The 22354-nt window shown below is 37.8% G+C and overlaps 1 long non-coding RNA gene across 1 annotated transcript in view; it reads right to left on the reverse strand.

The window, feature by feature from the left end:
- LOC125394634 (uncharacterized) overlaps positions 1–21653 on the reverse strand; it is a 155335-nt gene extending 133682 nt beyond the window's left edge. The window contains exon 1 of the long non-coding RNA XR_007230275.3: positions 21553–21653. This is a non-coding gene — a long non-coding RNA (uncharacterized LOC125394634). The remainder of the gene's footprint in view (positions 1–21552) is intronic.
- Between the last annotated feature and the right edge of the window lie 701 nt (positions 21654–22354).

A 22354-nucleotide genomic window follows, 5' to 3' on the forward strand; every position in this document is an offset into this window, starting at 1 on the left:
GTTTTCCATGGTACTTGATAATTCAACACTTAAAAGACCTCAAGGGATCTTGACCTCATAACTCTGCCATGTTCCCTGCCTGGAGACGCAGCAGTTGTTGCCTTGGTGACCATGCTTGAAGAAGGGGACATGAGCTAGTCGAGCACGGGAAACACTTTTGATGAAGTCCACAAAGGAAGCATTCACAAAGGGCTCCTTTCTGTTTCCTAATTGGTGCACACCCCTACCCTTTCACTTCTCATTGAAAAGAATACAAAAAAGAGTCGTGCACAGTTTGCTTTTGCACCTGTCGCCCAGTTGCAAATTCAACACAGATATCTTACTTCCAGCCATCAGAATATTTTGAGGCAAGTCTTGGTGATTTTTATCAGTTCACTTAAAAGTATTTCAGTACCATTTCCAAAAGATAATTATTTAAAAAGAGCACAATGTGACTGAGCGGAGTTCTGGGAGTCCTGCGGAAGAGGAGGAGGAGGGGTTGTTTGAACAAGGGGCTCAGGGTCATGACTGAAGGGAGAGCACACAGAGGCAGCTGGCCTGAGCTCACAGAAACTCACGGATTCTGGACTAACTGCTAGGGTGTCTGCATGGGACTAACCTAGACTCTTTATGTAGTGACAGTTATGTAGCTTGGTCTCTTTGTGGGGCTCCTAGTAATGGGATCAGGACCTACCTGTCCCTGGCGCTTGGGCTGACTTTTGGGAAGCTATTTCCCAAGCTGGGTTGCCTTACCTAGCTTTGATGGAGGGGAGGAGGTGGGTCTACCTCAACTTGATAAGTCATGTACTTTATTGTCGCCTGAGTAGACAGTGGGGAGGAGGTGTGAGGGGGGAGGAGGCGTGAGAGTGGGAGGAGGTGGGAGGAGTGGAACAGGAGAAGGGAATGGAGAGGAAACTGCAATTGGGATGTAAAATAAATGAAAAAAATTAGTATTTAAAAGCATAATATACGTATCACTGTCCTGATGCCTCTCCCCATGAATGTCTAATATTCTCCACTGTCATTCACTATCTAGGCAGCTTTATTGTCTACTGCATTCTGCCTTTCTAGTTGTCATTTAGCATTGGGCTGCTTTGAATACAGAGCCAAACAAAATGTGCATACTATATATATAGTATTTATGCATTATAATTCAAATATTTCCTCTTCTCTTATGTTGGTATTGGTAGCTTATTAAGGAAACCAGGTTATTCGTCCCTTCATGGTCTGGGTAGTTTAAGACTTTGCTGCTGTGATTCTACCATATCCTTTAAGAGATTCCTGCAAATTGATAATTAGAGAAGTTCTTACTTAATTAAGGTTCAAATTTCAGTGTATAGTTTTGTGGAGCTACGTAATATCCCATCATTTCTATTTCGGAAATATTAAGAACCACTGAGTCGATCCGTTCTTTCATGCAAAGCTTAAAATCATTTAAAAATATCACTTCATACTCAGACATTTTAATGTATAGTGTGTTTCAGTCTGTTTCATTGATGCTCAAATTTCCCTTTTTGGCTAGAAGGAACCTTTCCAAGTTGGCTCCTGGGTCTTTCTGATGCTACCAACCCCTGCAGACTGTTTAGTTCTTTATTCTTGAAGCAATATATGTTCCCACTCCTAACCAGGGACCAGATATGTTACCAAGGTTCCTGAATCTTTGTAATATATAGAAACATCTAGAGTCTATGACTTGATCATAATTTTAGTTATAATGCTGTAAATTGAGAGATGCCAGCCACAACTACTGTTTGAGATTTTTTTCCAATGCCTTCTTCCGACAGTGGGCCACTTAGAGCTGCTACTCCCCCTGCCTGGAACATTCTCTAGTATTCTTTTCTGTCTACTGTTCTTTTCACTCCTATCTGTCCATTCTGCACTCATCTTTCACATTTAAGACCAAACTTAACCAAACAGGAAGGCTTTTTCAGCTTCTTGAGGCAACCAATTTCTTCTGCTGGACCAACTTAAGAAATCCTTACAGTGTTTTATATACACTAAGTAGTGATTTGAGGAATTCTTAATTTTCATGATAGATGGTAACGTCCACACAAAGAGCCGTTCACCTTGGATTTTTCTCATCGCTGTGACCCCATCTCCAAACAAATGGCAGACCTAAACTAGAACTTCACAGTGGACTGATGAGTGTGCTCCAACCTGAATGTCTGCTCAGAATCTGATGACACTATTCTGATAAGAAACAGAAAGGGACACCAGACGTAGAATACTGGACAAGCCAGAGACTGGAATTGAATAGCTCTAAGCAGAGAAGTTACAGCAGATGCCAAACGTTACCAGATACCAGACATCAAAACTGCAAGGAAGGAATTTAGGGCTTTCCCTAAAGCCCGAGGAGCATGGCCTTACCTTGGTGTCACACTGATTTTGAACTGCTTCCAGCCTCTAAAGCTGTAGGAGAATGAGTAAATTTCTGTGGTTTACGACATTGGGTTCCTGGAACTTTGTGATAGAAGCTCTAAAATCTAAGCCAGTGGCTACTCTCTTCTCCAGCAGATTGGGAGGTGACTGTTTGCAGAAACAGTGTGCTGTGGTGTTCAGGGACAAAGGTAGTTTATTCTGTGTGTACTGAGTGTGCCCTGCAGTCTGTGCTAGTCCTTGTTCCTCCAAACTGAGAGCACTCACCTGTTAGTGTTAGTAGAGGCCTCCTCTGAAGAGGATCTGTTCACACAGTCTGGGATTCTCCTGTTCAGAAATCATTGGGGTAGATGCAAGGGCTCTTTCTGAAAGTGCTGGGAAAGTGGTAGCGACTGAATGAGGGAAAAGATACGGTGAAAAGAAGAGCAAGGTCATCACAGAATCATGGGAAAGCCTGGGGATTTGGAGATGCTACCACTCTTGCCGTCCAAGGAATGAGTGGCACAGTCACAAGACACACCCAACATACATTTAGCCACTTCTCTACTCCTGCTATAACATCTCAATTTCCTGTACATTTCTCCTTACCTAGGTTCTCAGTCATGGAATCAATATGCTTTTCCTTCAACCGTCTGTCCTTTTCATAGAACTACTTTCCATCCTTTGTACCATTATGTAAAAAGATTCCTGCGCCTCATGCTTTATTCAAATTACCTGAAAGTATTCTAACTGAATGTCTAGTAAATCACTTTAATCAACTGAGGAGTTAGTTTTGGAATTGTATTAACTTCCAACTAAATAATAATAATAATAATAATAATAATAATAATAATAATAATAATAATAATCTGCTTCTACTGTGCAACAAAATGTAGGTTAGATCACATTTAATACAGACACTAAGGATGTAAAACACAAAGGTTACTTGATTTTTGAATCAAGTTTCAAGTAGTGAATTTTTATGATTCCTTTATTTCAGAGATAGTCTTAATAATTATTTTATTTTTATTTTTAAGTGAATTTTTATTGAATAGCCCATGTCTAATCATCCCCTTCTTAAGGGGATGAAATTAAGAGATTTACATCACATGATAGAAGTACTAATCAATATGAAATCATAACACTGAAATCTGAGCCATGGTTCTGTCACTTCTAAACAGTATACAATGGGACAGGTCATTTAAAAGCATACATAGGCATCTAAGATAAGTGCCTGGTACATAGTTCACATTTACTAATAATGAGCATATAATTCAGTGCAATAGAGGGCAAAATGAGGAGTCAAGGGCTATAGGAAAAATGATACAATTTTATTGATGTACAATTGAGCCAAATGTTTGGGTTTCCTCAGCCTCCTCCTCTAAAGAATAATTGTTTCCTAGTGCCAAGAATACTTGCAAATATAAAAACATATGATTTGTAAAGAGAACTTAGCACAATGATGTGGGAGTCCCCTCTGTGTCCTGTGATTACCATTAACAAGTAAAGAAATTGCCTTGGCCTGTTGATAGGGCAGAACTCAGGTAGGCAGGGAGGACTGCACTGAATGCTGGGAGAAAGAAGAGCAGAGTCAGAGAGACACTATGGAGCCGCCAGAGACAGACATGTTGAATCTTTGCTGGTAAGCCACCGCCATGTGGTGATATACAGATTAGTAGAAATGGGTTAAATTAATATGAGTTAGCCAATAAGAAGCTAGAGCTAATGGACCAAGCAGTGTTTTAATTAATATATATGTGTGGTTATTTTGGTTCTGGGCAGGTGGGATGAACAAATAATCCCTCCTCCAATAGCACAAGATCTGGCACACTTTAAGTGCTTAATAAATCTTTTAATCTTCAGAGGAATATTTCACAATTTTAAACATGCCACATACTTTGCATGTTTGAAATACTATGTGACTGGGCTTTAAATGACAAGTTAAAATTTGGACTTTAAAGTGATAATGATGTCAACATTACAAAATATAAGTAAAATATGTTATTACTGGCAAATAATATGTAGAGGGTACATACAACACATACTCTCTCTCTAACAATGCTATCAAAACTTTTCTATAGAACAAGTCGACCACATTCTGACATTCTGAGATCTTTTTTTTACTCTGAGACATTCGAAATGATCCTTTCTGATTTTCTCCCATTTCTTTTGTCTTTTTTTTTTTTTGGTTTTTTGAGACAGGGTTTCACTGTAGCTTTAGTCTCCCATTTTTTAATATTTACTAGCCAATCATTAGAGACTTAATCATTCAACTTGAAAGCTTACTCCCTAGGAAGAAAATATGATATATAAGCATCAAGGTGAAAAGGAAGCTATCAGAAGCAATTCAACATTACTCATAGGCATTTCAAAAGACAACATGGATGTACAAATGTTCTAGAACCAGAAATGCTAACCACAGAAAGGACAAAGGAATGTGTGCAGATACTAGGACACTAAGTTTCACTGTCTTAGCTAAAGGCAAAGTAATGCGAGCAGATGCTTTGACACTAAGCATCACTTTCTTAGCTAAAGGTGCCTTTCAACAGTAGCAGAGAAAATCAGGCCTTATTTCAAAAATCACACGTATTCTTATATCTGTGTAATCATGAGAAAAAGGGGTTAAAACATTACAAAGTTTTCAGGCTATCTTATATTCCTTTTAAATTCTATAAAAATGACCCGAGTATTTTGATAGCTGAACAAAAAGAATACAATACTGCCAGAGAAAACTTTCCTCATCAAAATGTTTTTCTGTCTATTCTGGTGTAATAATTTGTCTAAAGATGACACAATACGATGACAAATGTTTTAAATTGCCAATTTTTAGCCTTTGCTTATGTATAAAAATAATGTAAAATATGCATTGGATTGGCAAGTCTGACTTTCAGCAGCCATAGACACAGCATCAAAAAGTATAATTATAAAATCACTCCAAGCCTATTTTGTCATGTAGTGTGGCAGGTCAATAATGGATGATTTAATGTGAGAATTATTTTAGCAACTGGTTATGCAAATGTAGACATTTGTTCAAGGGAAGGTTAAGGCTCACAGAAAGAATGGCAAACATTCCCAAGAACACTGCTTGCATTCCCAGCCGTAAAGATATAAGGTGTTCTTCTGAGTATTCTAGGACATTGTGCTTCTTTATTTTAAATTATAAAATTTCACAGGAAATAGATATCTTAAGAAATTACAACAGAGAAAAAGTATATCAATACATAAAGCATTAGAAGGTCTGTCTCAATCCTGTTTGCTGTACATCCTATGTGTGGCATGTGTATGTGGAAACAGATGTGCAAATAAAAAAATGGAAGTGTTTTCCAAGTTTACAGAAAATATTATGATACAAAGACAGGGATGTAACTTAATACTATAGTGTGTCATTAGCATGCTAGATGCACCATGTTCTGTACCAAAAGAAAGAAAGAAAGGAAGGAAGGAAGGAAGGAAGGAAGGAAGGAAGGAAGAAAGAAAGAAAGAAAGAAAGAAAGAAAGAAAGAAAGAAAGAAAAAATCTTGATACCATGATTTTTTTGTTTTAGCTAAGTAAAGGTTTTCTGGTGTCTTCAGACTTGGGGCCATTTCACCTAATTTTCACATGGAGTCTGAGTTGGCTACATGATGCTTGTTCTATAAACACAAATTGCAGCAATTCATAATCCAGTGTTGTCCAGTTTAGCATTGCACAGTTACTGTTACCTAAGCTAAATGGACATCAACAAGCAAACAAAATTAGAAGTTTAAATATTTCCATCAAATTTGAACTCATTCATTCTGAAAACTTACCCAATGTAAACAAATCCATTGCCATTCACAGGAAGGCTGCTACAGATTTTCTTGTCCTGAGTGAGGGATTACTCTGATGGTAGACATTCATATTCCTGTGACTATAACACTGTTTTCAGCTCTAATTGAAAATAGGAAATGCAGAAAGTGTGCTAATGAAAATAACAGACCAGGGAGTGTGGAAATTAGCTGACCTTTGCCCCCACAAAATTCATTAAACCAGAAGAGGAACTTTAGTATGTGGTGGGATTTGGAGGTGAATGTGAAAAGATGTCATGTAGCTGAAACCATAGAGACAACAAGGGAGCACACTTTACCTTTCTGTGACTCGGGGACCTGGGAAGAATGCTTCCTGATGAGCCCAACAAGACAGACCCCAAAACAAAACCATAGAGGAGAGAGGTCCAGTTAAATTAAACGACCTAGCTCATGCAGTTATGAGTATCCCATGAGAATGTGTGTGTGTATGTGTGTGTGTGTATGTGTGTGTGTGTGTGTGTGTGTGTGTGTGCCCAGCATGATACCCGCATCTACAGACACGCTCAGTAAGTGGATGCACCTGTAATAAGCTGTCATTCTACCCCTAAATAAAAGGTGTCATTGGGCCAGTCTCTTCATGAAGATTAGGGTTTCTTTGTCAATAATCACAAAAGTTGTTGACAATTGGGAGTATTTTTTTATAGCACCAGAAATTATATAATTGACCTTCAGGGATGGCAGGAAGCTAGATTGTGTCTGTGTACACTAGAGAGCTGCATGATATGTTAGCAAATGGTGTCCTGACTGACAGCCATTAAGAGCAGGGCTACTGGAGTCAGCCTATTTGAATACAATGTTCACATCTCCCACTGTGTAACTGCAGACAAGATGCCTCTGTTGTCTGTGCCCCTATCTACTCACCTTTGATAAGCTCCAACTTCATAGGGTTACCATAGGATCAAATAAACATACTCATGAAAATTCACCAGGAAAGCATTCCCCAACTTGGTATGCTATATGCTTGCTGATGATTTTATAACAGTGATAAAGATATTACTCAACCCTTTCCCCCCACACACACACACATACCCCAAACACCAACTTTAGAAACACTACCACTCAGGAATGTGCCCTTTACTGTGTGTGTCCTGATCCTTCACCTCCTGATCCTCTAAGACGATTTCTTTGTATTCTTTTACAAAAGCATCTAGTTCTAGACTCTCAGGACAGCTTCTACATAATTACTATTCACCCAGTTCGGTGTTTTCCCAAGAAGCCTATGCCAATGCTGCTGCTAGAAGCCTGGGCTTGTTTGCAATGGGCAACACTGAGCCTTTTCTTGCAATCTTGTAAAAATCATCTGAAAATGATTGCCAGAATTGGCACCATCTTTAAGAAAATAATGGATTTTTTTTCCTAACCCAATCTGATCTAGATGGGGGCTTTCTGAGTATCAAATAAGCCTACCCCCAAAATAATTAAGGCACAAAAGCCTATTCTCCCTGAAATCCAATAAATAATGTCTTTAATTCACAGTGATTACTGGATTTGGCAGACAAATAATTATGCTGTGAAACTGACACTACAGAAAAATCATTATTCCGTTGGAAACAAGTAAGAACAAACCAATAATCAAGCTGCATGGAGGGGAAAACGTGTCTCACAAAGTCCCTTCTGCTGTGAACTGGAAACCAAGGACTCTGCCATTGGCAGATTGGTAAGCCGGTGCAGCTCTCCACAAGCATCCTTGTGGTGGCTGAATGATATTGTCTCCAGCAATTCTTTCACTACACGGATCCCATACATCATGTACAAACTTGTCTGTATTGCTTCCTTAGTGCACTAGGATAATGGAGGTGACAGTGACCTCAAAGGGAAGGGTGTGCATATGGACAAGACCCCCACTAAGGCTTTCATCAGCCCCTTGTTGACTTTCTACAATGTCAATGCAGGAACTGTCCACTCTCTCCCAAAATGCAGGAATTATTTCTAATTTCGGGTAACACATTTGTATAACACAGCCCTATTTTTCCCTTGTTCTCTGGCATCTATAAGAAGAGTTTAATGGGAGAAGCATCATAGAACTGAGAGAGTAAACAAGGGAAAGGCCAAAGTAAAGGGGGCAAAGGGGGGTAACTCTGGGGCAGCAAGTGATCCTACCCAGCTTGGTCTGTGATCTTCAGCAACAGAGCCATTGACTTCTGCTCCCCAGCCTCATTCTCCTCAGTAATACCATGGGAATGTTTACCTAGGATTGCTTTCAGTATCTAATGAAATATGTAAGCACTATAAATACAGTAAATAAAAAATAAATCTCCTTGGCCTTTATGTGAAACAGAATGATTGGCATAGGTAACGTGTAACACACAGGGTGTCTAACTAAGGGAAGAGTCCCTCAGATGGAATTCAGTCAAATAAACCCATACCCCATCACACCATCTTCACCTCCTACCCACAATCAAGCAGCACTATGGTCTTTCCCATGTTGCCCAAGCCATTGCAAGGAGCAGAAACGGTAACAGCCAATGCTATGTCTGTGGAGACCTCGGGAGGTTTGCAGAAGTGCTCTGCTTGCTGCAAGCTTCCTGACATGTCTGAAACTATCTCCACGACAGTTGCTTATCCCTTTCATAACTGCTCACTTGCAGAGAACCTGCAGAGCTAGAGCAGGTCTGTGCCTACAAGGTGAAGACTTGAGGCGTATCCCTGGATTGAGTGGGAAGGAAAAAACTCTCTGTTTCATTTTACCAGCTGTGTGATTGTGGCAGCATCTGCATCTAACCACAGAATCTAAGGCAGAGAGTGAACAACTCTCTGAGAGCAAATAGAAAATCGGTATGTGTATCCCAGGTTCTAAAAACAAACAAACAAACAAACAAAAAACAATGGAAAAGGAATTCATGAAACCAGAGGATGAAGAAGTACAACCTGGATTTGATCTCCACCCATCTCCCCTGCTCCATGCTAAGCAGAGGGTGAGTTCAGTCCTGGCTCTTCTGGCAGGGAACAAAAGGCAAAGGAAGAATAGCTTTTATTTTGCTCTCTATTTGGCTTAAACGAAGGTCCACAGGAAAGCAAACTGTGCAGGAGACAGGAGAGAGTCTGTCATTTCTTTAAATCGCACTTAATTAACTCTTCAGGCAGAAGACATCCTGGCACTTCACCTGGAACCAAGGGATGGAAAACTCAGCTTGTTTCTTTTTGATCTTTTTTTTTGTGACAGGGTTTCTCTGTGCCTTTATTTACCACTAAAGATCTCACCCTCTTCAGTCTTTCCCTTTCTATTAAACACCTTTGAAGTATTAAAGGCAAGGCAAAAATATGCTACATGGCTCATAGGACATTATTTTTCTGCATCAATTTTAACAGAAAATAAGCACTCACCAAGAAAAACCACTTGAGCCAGGCGATGGTGGTGCATGCCTTTAATCCCAGCACTCAGGAGGCAGAGGCAGATGAATCTCTGTGAGTTCAAGGCCAGTCTGGTTTGTAGGATAGGCAAGGCCACATAAAGATTCCTTGTCTCAAAAATAAAAAAAGAAGAAGAAAAGGAAATAATCAGACTATAAACACATCCACAATATGTTAGGCTTCCTGCTTCATTTATGTCTTTCCTGACAACACAGACCCTCACCTATAACTGAAGAATTATAACTTATACCAAATCATGAAGTTGATAGAGTTTTGTGCTTTATTATTTCGATTGAGAGCATATACTTTGAACACTTATTTTTAAAAGGATTGTACCTCATCAAAATTAGAAAGCTTTAAGTATCAAAGAACATTAACAGAATGCAAAAAAACCCATGAAACTCATGTGATTGACTTGTATATGAGATGCAAAATGTGTATGTGATATGTAATTGACATCCAGAATACACAAAGGATTTCTTAGAGTTAACAACAGTGGGGAAATACAACTCTTTAAAAATAAGCAATGAACTTGAATAGATGTTTCACCAAAGGAGATTTATAAATGGCCACTACATGCATGCCTTTGTGCACGACATCACTAGCCACATTGTGATGTCATTAGGACATCAACCAGCAGAAGAAAAGTATAATGATGTTCACTGACAACACATTGTGCCTTCCTGGGGATAAATGAAAAAGTGACCTGCCCATTATAGAAGACTCTATGACAGTTACTCAAAAAACTTAAGTTAGAATTATAAAGTATAGCAGAACCATTGTTATACTTAAAAGAAGCAAAGTAAGGACTCAAATAAACCTGTGAATAACCACATTCATAACAGCATCAGTGGCATCAGCTAAAGGATAAATCCAACCCAAGTGTTCATTTACATATTAATGGATAAATAATAATAATCTTTGCATATATAAAAACTTTAGATTTAGAAGGGTCTTATATTGTACCAAGGTTTGTCTAAAACTTTTGACAATTCTTTTTTTCTGGGTTTCCAGGTATAACCAACTAAGGGGTCTCATGAAGTAGAAAGATCTATAATCACAAAAAAGAACTAAGTCCTGATAAATGCTACAATATGAATGAATTCTGAAATATTATATTAAGTAAAATAAACCAGCCCCACAAAGCAATCTATATGAATCCACTTAAATGAGCTACCCAAACATGTCAACCTGATGGAGACAGGAAATTTTTTGATGTTTTCCGGGGATGGCAGGAAGACAGCAATGTAGAAACTAAGCAATGGCCAAGTTTCAATTTAGAGTGATTAAAAGACTTCTAGAGATACACGGTGGTTTTGGTTATTCCACAGTACAGATATACTTAATGCCCCTGGACCACACATTAAAAAATTTAGGACACATGTATTTTGGTCCATTAAAAATACTAGGTTTCACTAGACAAGGTGGTGCAACCTTTAATCCCAGCACTTGGGAGGAAGAGGCAGACAACTCTCTATGAGGTCGAGGCCAGCCTGGTCTACAGAGTGAGTTCTTAGGCAACCAGAGCTGCATAAAGAGACTCTGTCGAAACACCAAACGCACACACACACACACACACACACACACACACACACATACACTCACATGAATGCATATATGTATGTATGTATGTAAGTGTATGTATGTATGTATGTATGTGTAGTTCAAGTGTCAAGGACATCTCCACAGCTATACCAAACACTAACTGCAATGCCTATAACACAGAATTCAGTCCTTCTGTTTCCCATTTTCTGATATGCAAATGTGATCATCTGAGCACATAAGCCAGAAGGTTATGAATTTTATGTGAGACAGTCAAAAGGAAAATACTGGAACATAATGAATGCACAAAAATATAGCAGTGAGTGTTGATACCATTTGTTTTTGCTACAGTAAGCAATTTTTAATATCACAGGAAACATTACCTCATCCTTTCCTGCATCCCACGTAAACATTGTCCATGTGTCCTTAAGAACTTACCAATTTATATATTCAAGAACAAAGATGAGTCTATCAACTCATAATCAGTGTTTATCTTTTCAATACTGAATATAAATCAGTATTGATTCCTTCATATTGTTGAAAAGGGCTACTTGAGCCAAAGACATACATTCGCGGAGAGCTGGCCAAGAATTGTCTTGGAAAGAATAGAATTCGTGTTTCTATGATCCCATGCAAAGGGAGTCAAAAGGTCTTTCTCATGTCATTTGGCCTTTCTAACTAACCCGGAGAACTAGCCACAGAGTACAAAAGCACTTAAGTATTTGGGACACTAGATGTAAAGATGACAGAGTTAAAAAGATGGCAAGATCCCTTTGTCTATCACTGACACAGACTGAAATACGACACAGAAAAACACAAGTAACAAATTCTGGAAGAATTTGGGCAACCCCTACCAAGTGTCAAGATAAACGTATAAGGATGCTATTGATTTTGAGTTTGGGGCATGAGTTATAGAGTCTTTGCTAATTCTCTAGATTTTTTAAGAAACTATTTTAAAATAAGTCTCTACCTTGAAAATGCCATAATAAAATATTAACATCCATACTCAAGCAGAACGAGTGATTTCTGAAACGCACAGCATTTTCATGAGCTTTGCCTAAGACCAATTTTTAAATCCTTGGATTATTGCTGACTTCTGGAATAGCCTTTTATCAAAGTGAGAACAAATTCTTTTAAGGATGATTTCTCCAGCAGTTTGGGTGACTCTTTTCCACAGATATCTTGTTCAGAACCCACACCCTAAAGCCTCATAATTCCATTAAATCAAAGCACAGCTGGGCAATTCTTTCTTTGCTCACATTATAGTGATCCCCAGGGAATTTATGTAAATCTATGGAAATTCATTATAAAGGCAGTACTCAGAATGGATGCATCCTCATTAACTAAACGATTATATCTACAAACAAGCTAAAAGCAACATGCTGGAGAGCTAAATTAAACTTTTCATCAGGAAAACTAAGCCACTCACTTTCTTATTGAAGCTTTATCTAAACGCCACCAAAACTGTAGGAGAAAAGACTTTGAAGATGCTCCAATAGCTATCAGGGGAAATGTGGCACTCATGTTCCCATTGCCTTGACTCCACTGTAGCATTGTTAATGGAAAAAAATTGTACACAGAACTTAGCGTAATACTCAGCACATTAGTTGCCATGCTAATGTTGGGGCAAAAATAAAAGTGAGAAATCAAAGTTATAGAATGAAGAACTGTCTTAGTTAGGGTTTCTATTACTGTGAAGAGACACCTTGACCAAGCAACTCTTATAAAGGAAAACATTTGTGTTGGCTTGCTTACAGTTCAGAGATGTAGTCCATTATTATCATGGCTAAAAGCAAGGTAGCATGCAAGAAGACATTGTGCTACAGAACGAGCTCTTACACCTTAACTCACAGGCAACAGGAAGTGGTCTGTCTCACTGGGCATGATTTGAGCATATGTAAGACCTCAAAGCCTGCCTCCACAGTGATCTACTTCCTCCAAAAAGGCAGTGTCAACTCCAACAAAGCCACAACTAATAGTGCAACTCCTTTTGGGGGCCATTTTCTTTCAAACCACCATAAGAGCTAACTGGAAGACAAAATAAGGAATTCCCTCACTCAAATGTTCTGAAACCTCTATCACAGTAGTTCTCAAAATAAAAAAAAAAAACACAGATAATTCCACATGATTCAAAGCAGTAGTAAAATTACAGTTATGAAATTGCAATGAAAATAATTTTAGGACTGGGAGTCACCACGACAGGAGGAACTGTATTAAAGGGTGGCAGCATTAGGAAGACTGGGAATCACAGGTCTAAATGAAATCAACTGAGACTATACAGAGGCATTCTGAGCCACACCTGTTGAAACTATAAGAAGCTGAAAGACCACAAACAGGTTCACAAGGGTTGTCTGATTCAGAAGGCAATGCTGAACACTGCCTATTTAGGTTATGGAACTTAGTAACACAAACGTAGTCTTGATAAGAAGATAATGTAATGAGAAATACTGCTACGTATTGTAATGTTAAGTCTACAGGGATAGATCCTTGGAATCCCATTATAGTAATTACAGCATCAGTGTTCATTTATTGACTGGTTAATTTATTAACTTATCCATACTTAAGTCTCTGGGAAAATGGGTTTCCAGATCCTACTCACTAATTCAGCCCTTTGCAAAAATATCTGGTTCATTAAAGACTAGGCTCCAGGCACTGGAGTGTGGCTCAGTGATCAAACAGTTGCCTTGATGTATAAGACCCAGGAAAAGGAGGAGGAGGAGGAGGAGAAGGAGGAGAAGGAGGAGGAAGAGGAAGAAGGAGAAGAAGAAGAAGAAGAAGAAGAAGAAGAAGAAGAAGAAGAAGAAGAAGAAGAAGAAGAAGAAGAAGAAGAAGAAGTTGTTGTTTTTCTCAGCTGCTATGCATAACTGGGTCATAGTTCACACCGTGAGCTGCCTCTTGTCTCTAGCTGTTTTCACTAAATTTCTTCTTCATGAGAAAAGGGGTACCCTCCTCTTTTCGAGTAAATGTGACACTGTATATTCCCAGCTTCCCCAAATCAAAATAATTTACTTATTCATAAAACCTTGCATCATCTGGCCCACTTTTCTCAAGCACAATTTATAGGAATCCATTTTGATTCTCATTTGAAGGCTTTCTTATCTCACCAAAGAGAAACATTTAATGATGTTTAATCTGCCCAGCCCCAAAATTCTATATAATACACTGCATATCTCTGCAGTGGTCAAAATCTGACAGCGTTTTGTTGTCAGTCTCGAATAGCAGCAAAATAATCCCAATTTAATAGAAGCCTTTAAGTACAAGTAAGACAAGCTTTGCTGTCTCTAGAACATATTTCTTACTTTAACTCCATGGAGTCCCCTAGATTATGAAGTCACTGTAAAATCCATGAATCCAAACCAACAGAAAAGTATGTCTAGAACCAATAGTTGTAAAATTAAAAAAATTACATAAAATACAAGCTAAATATCTAAAGAAATAATGAAAACTTAAAAATAAGCAAAAAAATAAAATTTTCTTAAAATATTAAGCCCATGTATTTTTATCATTGTTTTTGTTTGTTTTGTTTTTGTTTTGCTTCTTGAGACAGGGTTTCCTGTGTGACCTTGGCTGTCCTGGAATTTGCTCTGTAGACCAGTCTGGCCTCAAACTCAGAGTTTAATAAAAACATTTCATAATAAAAAATATAATAATAAGGACAGGCATACCCAACTTTTCTAGAAGGGTTAGCTTTCAGCTTAGATCGAACCAGGAAGAGAATTGGGAAATGCAAAGACTTCTCTGAAATTCATCGAATCAGACAGAAAAAAAGAACATAACACAGGAAAGAGAGCATTACAGACGGAAAGATGATGGCACCATGACACTACTTGTGATTGAATCGGGAGCAAATTATCAATACTGACGAAAAATTTAAAGCCAGTGAAAGTAATAATGTGACAAAAATATTACACTTTGATACTCATATTGGGAGAAGAAATGGTCCAAGGCCTGGTGACACATGTCTGTTACCCAAGGCAAGTAGAGACTACTGGATTGGGAAGATCAGGATTTCAGGGCTGTCTTCAACTACATAATGATTTTACTGGTAGTCTAGGTAACGAAGAACCTGTTTCACAATTAAAAAGAAGAAAAACTTTAAAATGAGCAATAGGAGAAAATCAGTTGAAGAAACTGTCGTGTGGGGTCCAACAACAAAGCAAAACAGCAAAAGTAGAAATAAAGAAAAGATTGCCAGAATGAATAACTCAAACCTCATGTAGGATAAACTGATGGAATCAGATGAAAATGGCTGTAGATCTTTACACCTGATCCCATTGAGAAGAGGGATCTATTGAACCTCTTGGAAATCTGTGATCTGTGGGGGCTTTGATCCAGGTTATAGCAGAAGTGAAGCTATCATAGATGCATGTTTAGGCTTTCAGAAGACATGTAGCTTCTATTTTCTGTCCCTTGGAACAATTCTTGTAGAATTGGTTTCAACGAAAGGAGCGTGATGACAACTCTTGAGGAGGGGACATGCGGAGAAGCTCTGTGCTACCTAGAATGAGGAACTAGGTTCAGCCCTCCATAAGGCCTCACCAAAGTCCGAAGCTCAGGAGTGAAATTGTCCTGAACTCTCTGAACCTAGTGGTAGCATCTGAATGTCACCAGATAGGCATAATCAGCGTCATGCAGCGCAAAGGGGTGACCTGGGTGCTTTACTTGTGTTCTCGACATACCAAATCATGACAGGAAATGAAGCTATGGCTATGTCAAGCCACTAATTTTTCCAGTATTTTATTAGATATCAAAAGACAAAGGAAACAATGAAGACAACCAAATGTTGATTTTAAAAAAAAACTGACATCCATGTGCCATCTCTAGTGATGTGGACTAGATGCAGCCCAGTATTCTTTGCCCAGTATGTCAGCCCTGAGTTTAGTCTACAGCACTGAAAAGAACTAAGCAAAAATTAAAAAGACAAGTGTATAGTAGGCATTTAAAAAGTAAGCAAATACTTAAAAACAAGGGGCTATATTCCTCGAAAAAGTATAATTACCAAAGAAAACTTGTTAAGAAAACAGAAAACTTGAAGAAATTTATAAACACAAAGTGTTCAAATCATTAATTTAAATAATCTTTCATTTCTCCCCAAAGAAACAAGAACAACAATTCCTACAGTATTAGAGGCAATTCTGCCATCACGCGTGAACTCACACCTCTTCCAAAACAAGTAATAAGAGAAGCACACTGTTTTATAGAAAATTTATCAGACACTGAACCATAAATAAAAGATAAAACTTTTTTTTGCAGTAAAGAAAAAAGAAAGACTTCAAACACGTATTTTAAAGAATGTATGATTCTCATGTCAAAATTTAAGGATGGAGGGGAAAAAAAAAGAAAAATCTCTCTGGAAAGCAGCCAGAAAGCTGTGACTACAATGTCCTTAAGCTGACCCAGAAGGGCAGTAAATGACGCTGTCTTGACTGTTAAATTTATGCCGGTGTGAAAGTGACCTGTCCTTGGTATAGCTATCCATTCGAATTTAGTCCATTAACTTTTAAGAGTTGAAAAAAAAAGAAAACAATAAAATTGCAGGTATGGATGCCTGCACAAGAGCTGCACTAAACTTGGCCTGTCCATGCCCTGCCAGAGAAGCAGAAAGGGCACACAAGTCTCCTCCTCTCCCTGAGAATCTACAGACAGGTAATGGTTGATATGAGATGGGGAAGGAAAAGGAAAGAGGAGGGGAGAGAGAGAGAGAAGGAGGAAGAGGAAGGGGGAGGAGGAGGGAGATGGAGAGAGACATTTCATTCAGTGGTGTAATCACTTGTATAGAGTCCATGTTTTCAACTCTGTCCTGCAAATAGCCCTGATAATGGGTCACCAGGAAAAAGAAAAAGACATGAAAGCAAAAGAAGTTTAATTAAAAGAAGCCTCTCTTTATAGCAAATGGTGTTTCCTCAGAGATTGAAACATCCTAGGAAAACTCATTAGGATGGAAAGTAAACAGCTCAAAATACAGCAGATTCACTAGGCCCCTCCCTCCCCAAGAGTAAAGAGTCAAGACTGCTGAGAATCACTTTTAGATAAGAGAAACCAACCCAACTGCCCCAAAGAGGTTTAGACAACCCAAGTCAACTGTCAAAGCACTATTTAACCTATTGAGCTGCCAGTAGACTGCTCAGTGGGCTCTAGGTTACCTACCAGTTTTCATGAGCTGTCACCAATGGTGTGGTGGACATGGGTGATAAAGCAGTCCTTGAGTCATTTCTGCTCCTGTAACTTCTCTTCCAAGCTCCTGTAAGTAACTCTAATAAAACTTAGTCGTTCACAAAGTTGAACTTTGATGGTATCTGGACTTTGGTCTGTTGTAGGCTCTCTGTCTAGAAAAAGTTGATCACACAATAAATGAATAGCATCACCAAAAAAAGTAGGCATGATGCAGATAAACAGATTCTGGGGAGCCCGACACTATAAGATACATCTACACTACAACTCCTGCATCTATGGCTCAGAAAACATTACTAGAGAGAGGAAGGGAAGATTACAAGAGCCAGAATACCAAGAAATGGCTGTATAAACAAGACTGGAACAATGGCAGTATCAATCGATATGCTAACACTAACACTGTCATGGCCACACATTGGAGTGACATCTGTTGAGGTCCAGCATCAATGGGGTTCACATGTTTCAGGGTAGAGATGTGTGGATTAGAAAAATTAGGTAGGAGGAACAGAGTTATGGAACAAATACAGAGACATAGGATATAACCGGGAGGGCTATTCATTGAATATTGAATATGCATGTTTTTATTTTCCATATGCTTATATAACCCATCCAAAAATGAGGGAGGCAAAAGGCTGCTTTAACATAACACAAAGGACAAACAGACAATTACTTGTTTCAATACTTGAAATATCAAGCAACTATATCCATTAGTTAAGTATTCTGTTACTTACGCAGAACATGTAACATTTACGCCTTAGACCAAACATTCTGTAGGCAGCCTGTCATATTGAAGGAGCAGAAATAGGCTTGAATTCTGTGACCTTTGGTCAAGGTGAGTTGGGTTCACCTCTATGGGCCATTTTAATATCCAAAACACCAAATAACCACACCCGAGGTCAGGATATCTTGTTTGTAGTCACACCTTAAGTTAAACTTATTGTCAATAACTTTGAAAGAGGAAGAGTAGGCTTAAGCCTTCAGTCAAGGTAGAGCAGACCCACTTCTGTAGGCCCCACATAACTCAAAGGAAAAAATGTATAACATTCAACCTCTAGACAAAAGCAAACTATAGGGACTTAATAAGTGTTGAGATAAAGAAAGAGAGAGAGAGAGAGAGAGAGAGAGAGAGAGAGAGAGAGAGAATCAGAGTATCCCAACGATGAACTCCTTTTCTGACTGTACGATACAAAGTAGGTTGACCCTGAAACTGCATACACACAAACAAAACAGACTCAGGAGGTTGTATCTATAAATATTTGTGCACACATACACACATACATGTATTTAACAACAATAATAATCAAAGAAAAAGAGGCTATTAACTTGGGAGTGGAGGAGGCAAAGGAGTGGTTCCAGGGAGGGTAATCAGGAGAAGAAGATGAGAAGAAAGTGGGGGTGATGTAACTATTTCAATTAAAAACATTTTAAAAGAAAATTAATTTTTAAAAAAAGGGATTTAAGGATGGGGGACAAGAGATGGTAATGGGGTAAATAACTGAAATACATCTTTCACATGTAAGAAAATATTGTACTGTAATATCATTGTATATAATAATATTCATAGTATATGACAATACATATACAAACATAAGATTAACTTGCTATATATGTAAAAAAAACATTTGACGAAGTAGTCTCTGAGAAAATAAATGATATCATATATTGGATGGACAAATTGTTACATACCATTTAGAATAAAGTAATCTCATGAATTTAAAAATAAAAATAAAATTTATCAACTTGGATAAAAACAGCAAGTCAAACAGAACAATAGGGCATAATATTTTTTCTATACTCACTGAAAAACAGCATACATTTTCTAATTTATTTTATAAGATTATTATAGAATGACTTCAAAGGCTTTGAGTCATAATTAATATGCAAAGCAGTAAAATAATTAGATCATGGAACAGAATTACAGAAACCACATACAGACTTGGTGCATATTACTTGATCTGAGGCAGAAGGCCAAAAGGCAATGGAAATCAAATTATGAAACGAAGGGGATGGGAAACAACTGGAAATTTTTCAAATGAATTTTAACTCTATTTCAACGTGTTACATCAATATGTATTTCAGAAGATATAAATGAAAAGATACCAGGAAAAATAGACAAATATGTATCATGTATGTTAACACATTTCTGTGTGCTTATAGTAATGGCAGTGCGTGTGATGTGTTAGCACAGACATGTGAAACCCCAAGATCAATTTAAGATATCCTGCACAATCACATTCCACCTTATTTTTTGAGAAAGGGCCTCTGACTCAACCTGGAACTTGGCAATTTAACTAGGAATTCTCTTGTCTCCTTCTCCCCAGAGCTAGAATTAAAGCTTGCACCCACGTTTATGTTGGTGCTGGGACGATGTCGAACTCAGGTCCTCATGTTTGCACAGCAAGTGCTTCACTGGCTGAGACAGCCCCCCCGCACCTTGTGATCACTGGACAATAGAAAACCCCATGTGAAAACTACTAGAGGATTAGCACATTGGAGACATGAAAATATGAGGTAACGAAAACACAAAGGAGGACTCTAATGAAAGACCAACGGATAAATGAAACAAAAGTTGACATTAAATGTAGCCATTGCTATCTTCATATAAAAGTTATTCTTGTAAACCCATAAAAATCAATACCAAATTGTTAAATTTAAATTTACAATTTAAAAAATTAACTTGAATTGAATTCCCAAACAAAAAAACTGTCCAATGCCACAGGATGCCTAGGGAACAGCACAAGTCTATTTTAAACAGTATTTTCCTCTAACAGTTTGCTATGGTTAAAGATTATACCCATGATTAGTAGTAGATTAAAAAAAAATGAGTATCACTTTTGTGAGATCAATTCATGTATTTCTGGGAAGCAGTTAAAAACATGCATTAAAATTCTCATAATTTATAACCTTGTTTTTAGAAACATGTGTCTGTCATTTTGCACCTATGTGCGTAGGTACCTACACAGGTCAGAAAAGGGTAGAAGATTCCCTAAAGATGGGGCTACAGGTATTTGTGAACTACAGTGTGTAGGTGATGGGATCTGAACTCAGGTCATCTGCAAGAGCAGAATGTACTCTTAACTGTGGAGCTCCCTCTCAGCCCCACAAGCCTAAAATTCCGTTAGAAAGAATATGCAGAACATAGTATAATCATTTGTTCAACCGTTGTTCAATCATTTATCTTTCTTGCTATTTCACAAAATGCATCAACAATAAATATGAATGATAATTATTTTAGGCTGGGAAAAGAGAATGAGAACAAGATGGTAAGCAAGAATGATAGAAGTTTAGGTTTTAATATCATGGAGTTGATAATAAAAGGGGTATGAAGGGTCAAAACTCCCTTTATTAAGATGCTTAGCACTCAGACGGTGGTGGGACACGCCCTTAATCTCAACACTCAGGAGGCAGAAACAAATCTCTGTGAGTTCTAGGTCAGCCTGGTCTACAGAGCAAGCTCCAGGACAGGCTAAAAAAACTACAGAGAAACCCTGTCTCAAAACAAACAAACAGATGTTCCACATTAAACTGTGCCATTTTCCCTCTTAGTCTCTAAAGAACAAGCTGATTGTTTCGATGTCTTTTCAAATAAAATTATTCCCATCTCAACTCTAAAATCTAGCATATAATAAAAATTACTGGATGAATGGAAACAAGTAGGTTATAGAATCCAATGGAAAAGTTTACCTTTCCTTAAAAATAAAACAAAATTAGATTTAAGGTTGTTTTAAATCTTAATCTTAAATTAGCAGTCCCATTCCATTGTTCTCTAATAAGGATTTCATTTACATGGTAAAACTAAGAAACATTTATTATAATGGGCACCATATAATATGGGGAGCATCACATGGATTAACAGACACATATTAACTATTGATTTCACATTGAACACAACAGAAGACCTTTAAATGAACACCTAGAGTGTTTATTTATCTAGAGTGACAAATCTATATGACTTTTCTGCATTTTTACTGAAATTCAGATTGAAGCATCAACCTTTTCCTTCTTACAATACTACTCCAGAAGATAAACAAAGAAAGCCTAGCTAAAGGGCTCTTATTTCAATATTTTCTTTTTGAGCTAGCTATTAATCTGCAAGAAAACATCAGTAATTCTTCTCCTTCTCAAATTTTAAAGGTGCTTTAGCTTTACTTAGATTTCTAATAAACGCAAAGCATGTGATATTCTGAGTTTTTCTCTGCCTTGTCCATCTCAGACAGGAGATTCTTTTTGCCTCAAATCCCAGTGCACACATGTAAACACGATTACTCCAAACAAGGCAACAAGTGAGAGGCAAGGTTAAAATAAGGACTCAGACGATCTGACTCACAATCCAGCCTCCAACCCTTACAGCTTGCTGCTCCTTTGTCCTCTTCGCAGTGAATCAAGATACTTGTTCCTTAGCAGGCTGTTTCTGCTGCACATCCACTTTCTACCGCATTATGCAATGAAGTCAGAAGCCTGAGCTTGTGACATCAATATAGGTTGCTATGGTTACTCTTTCCATAAGTATTGCAGGTTCAGTGCAGGCTCAGAAGATGGGGACTTCAGTAGAAAAGCAAACTAACGAACATCCTCAGCTTACATTGCAACAAGAATTGGTGGGGAAACCTTTTCCAAATGAGCCATAAGTTTCATATTGATATACTATCATTGAAATAATTTCTCTAACCTATTATTTAAAAAAAAACTCCTACAACAGAAACAGCAATGTCAATGACCTTCTCAAATAACACATCCACGTGGTCGAGGTCCAAAATAAATCTCACCACAACATAACAAATTATACTACACAATCTGTTCTTATAGAAATAAAGTTGTACGCCTGTGTGTACGTTACCTGTTACACATAATTTCATAATAACACAAAGACAACCCAGCTTTTTTATCACTAGAATTGTTAAAAGGCTTGAGGATGCATATAATTTAGCAAAGAAGTCTATTTTTAGCAAAGGAGTTGTAACGATCACCTTCTGAGAGCACAAGTTCATCCTTATTCTCCTAAGATAATCTCCTAGTGCCTCAATTTAAATATTTTAATGTATTTACTCGCAGAGGCTTTATTTAAAAAGATTCTTATGCCTTTACATTTTTTAAACCTGAATTTGAAGCACATGAGACAATAATTAGAA

The sequence above is a fragment of the Myodes glareolus genome, chromosome 1 (assembly GCF_982192425.1).
Source record: "Myodes glareolus chromosome 1, mMyoGla1.1, whole genome shotgun sequence".
Lineage (NCBI taxonomy): Eukaryota > Metazoa > Chordata > Mammalia > Rodentia > Cricetidae > Myodes > Myodes glareolus.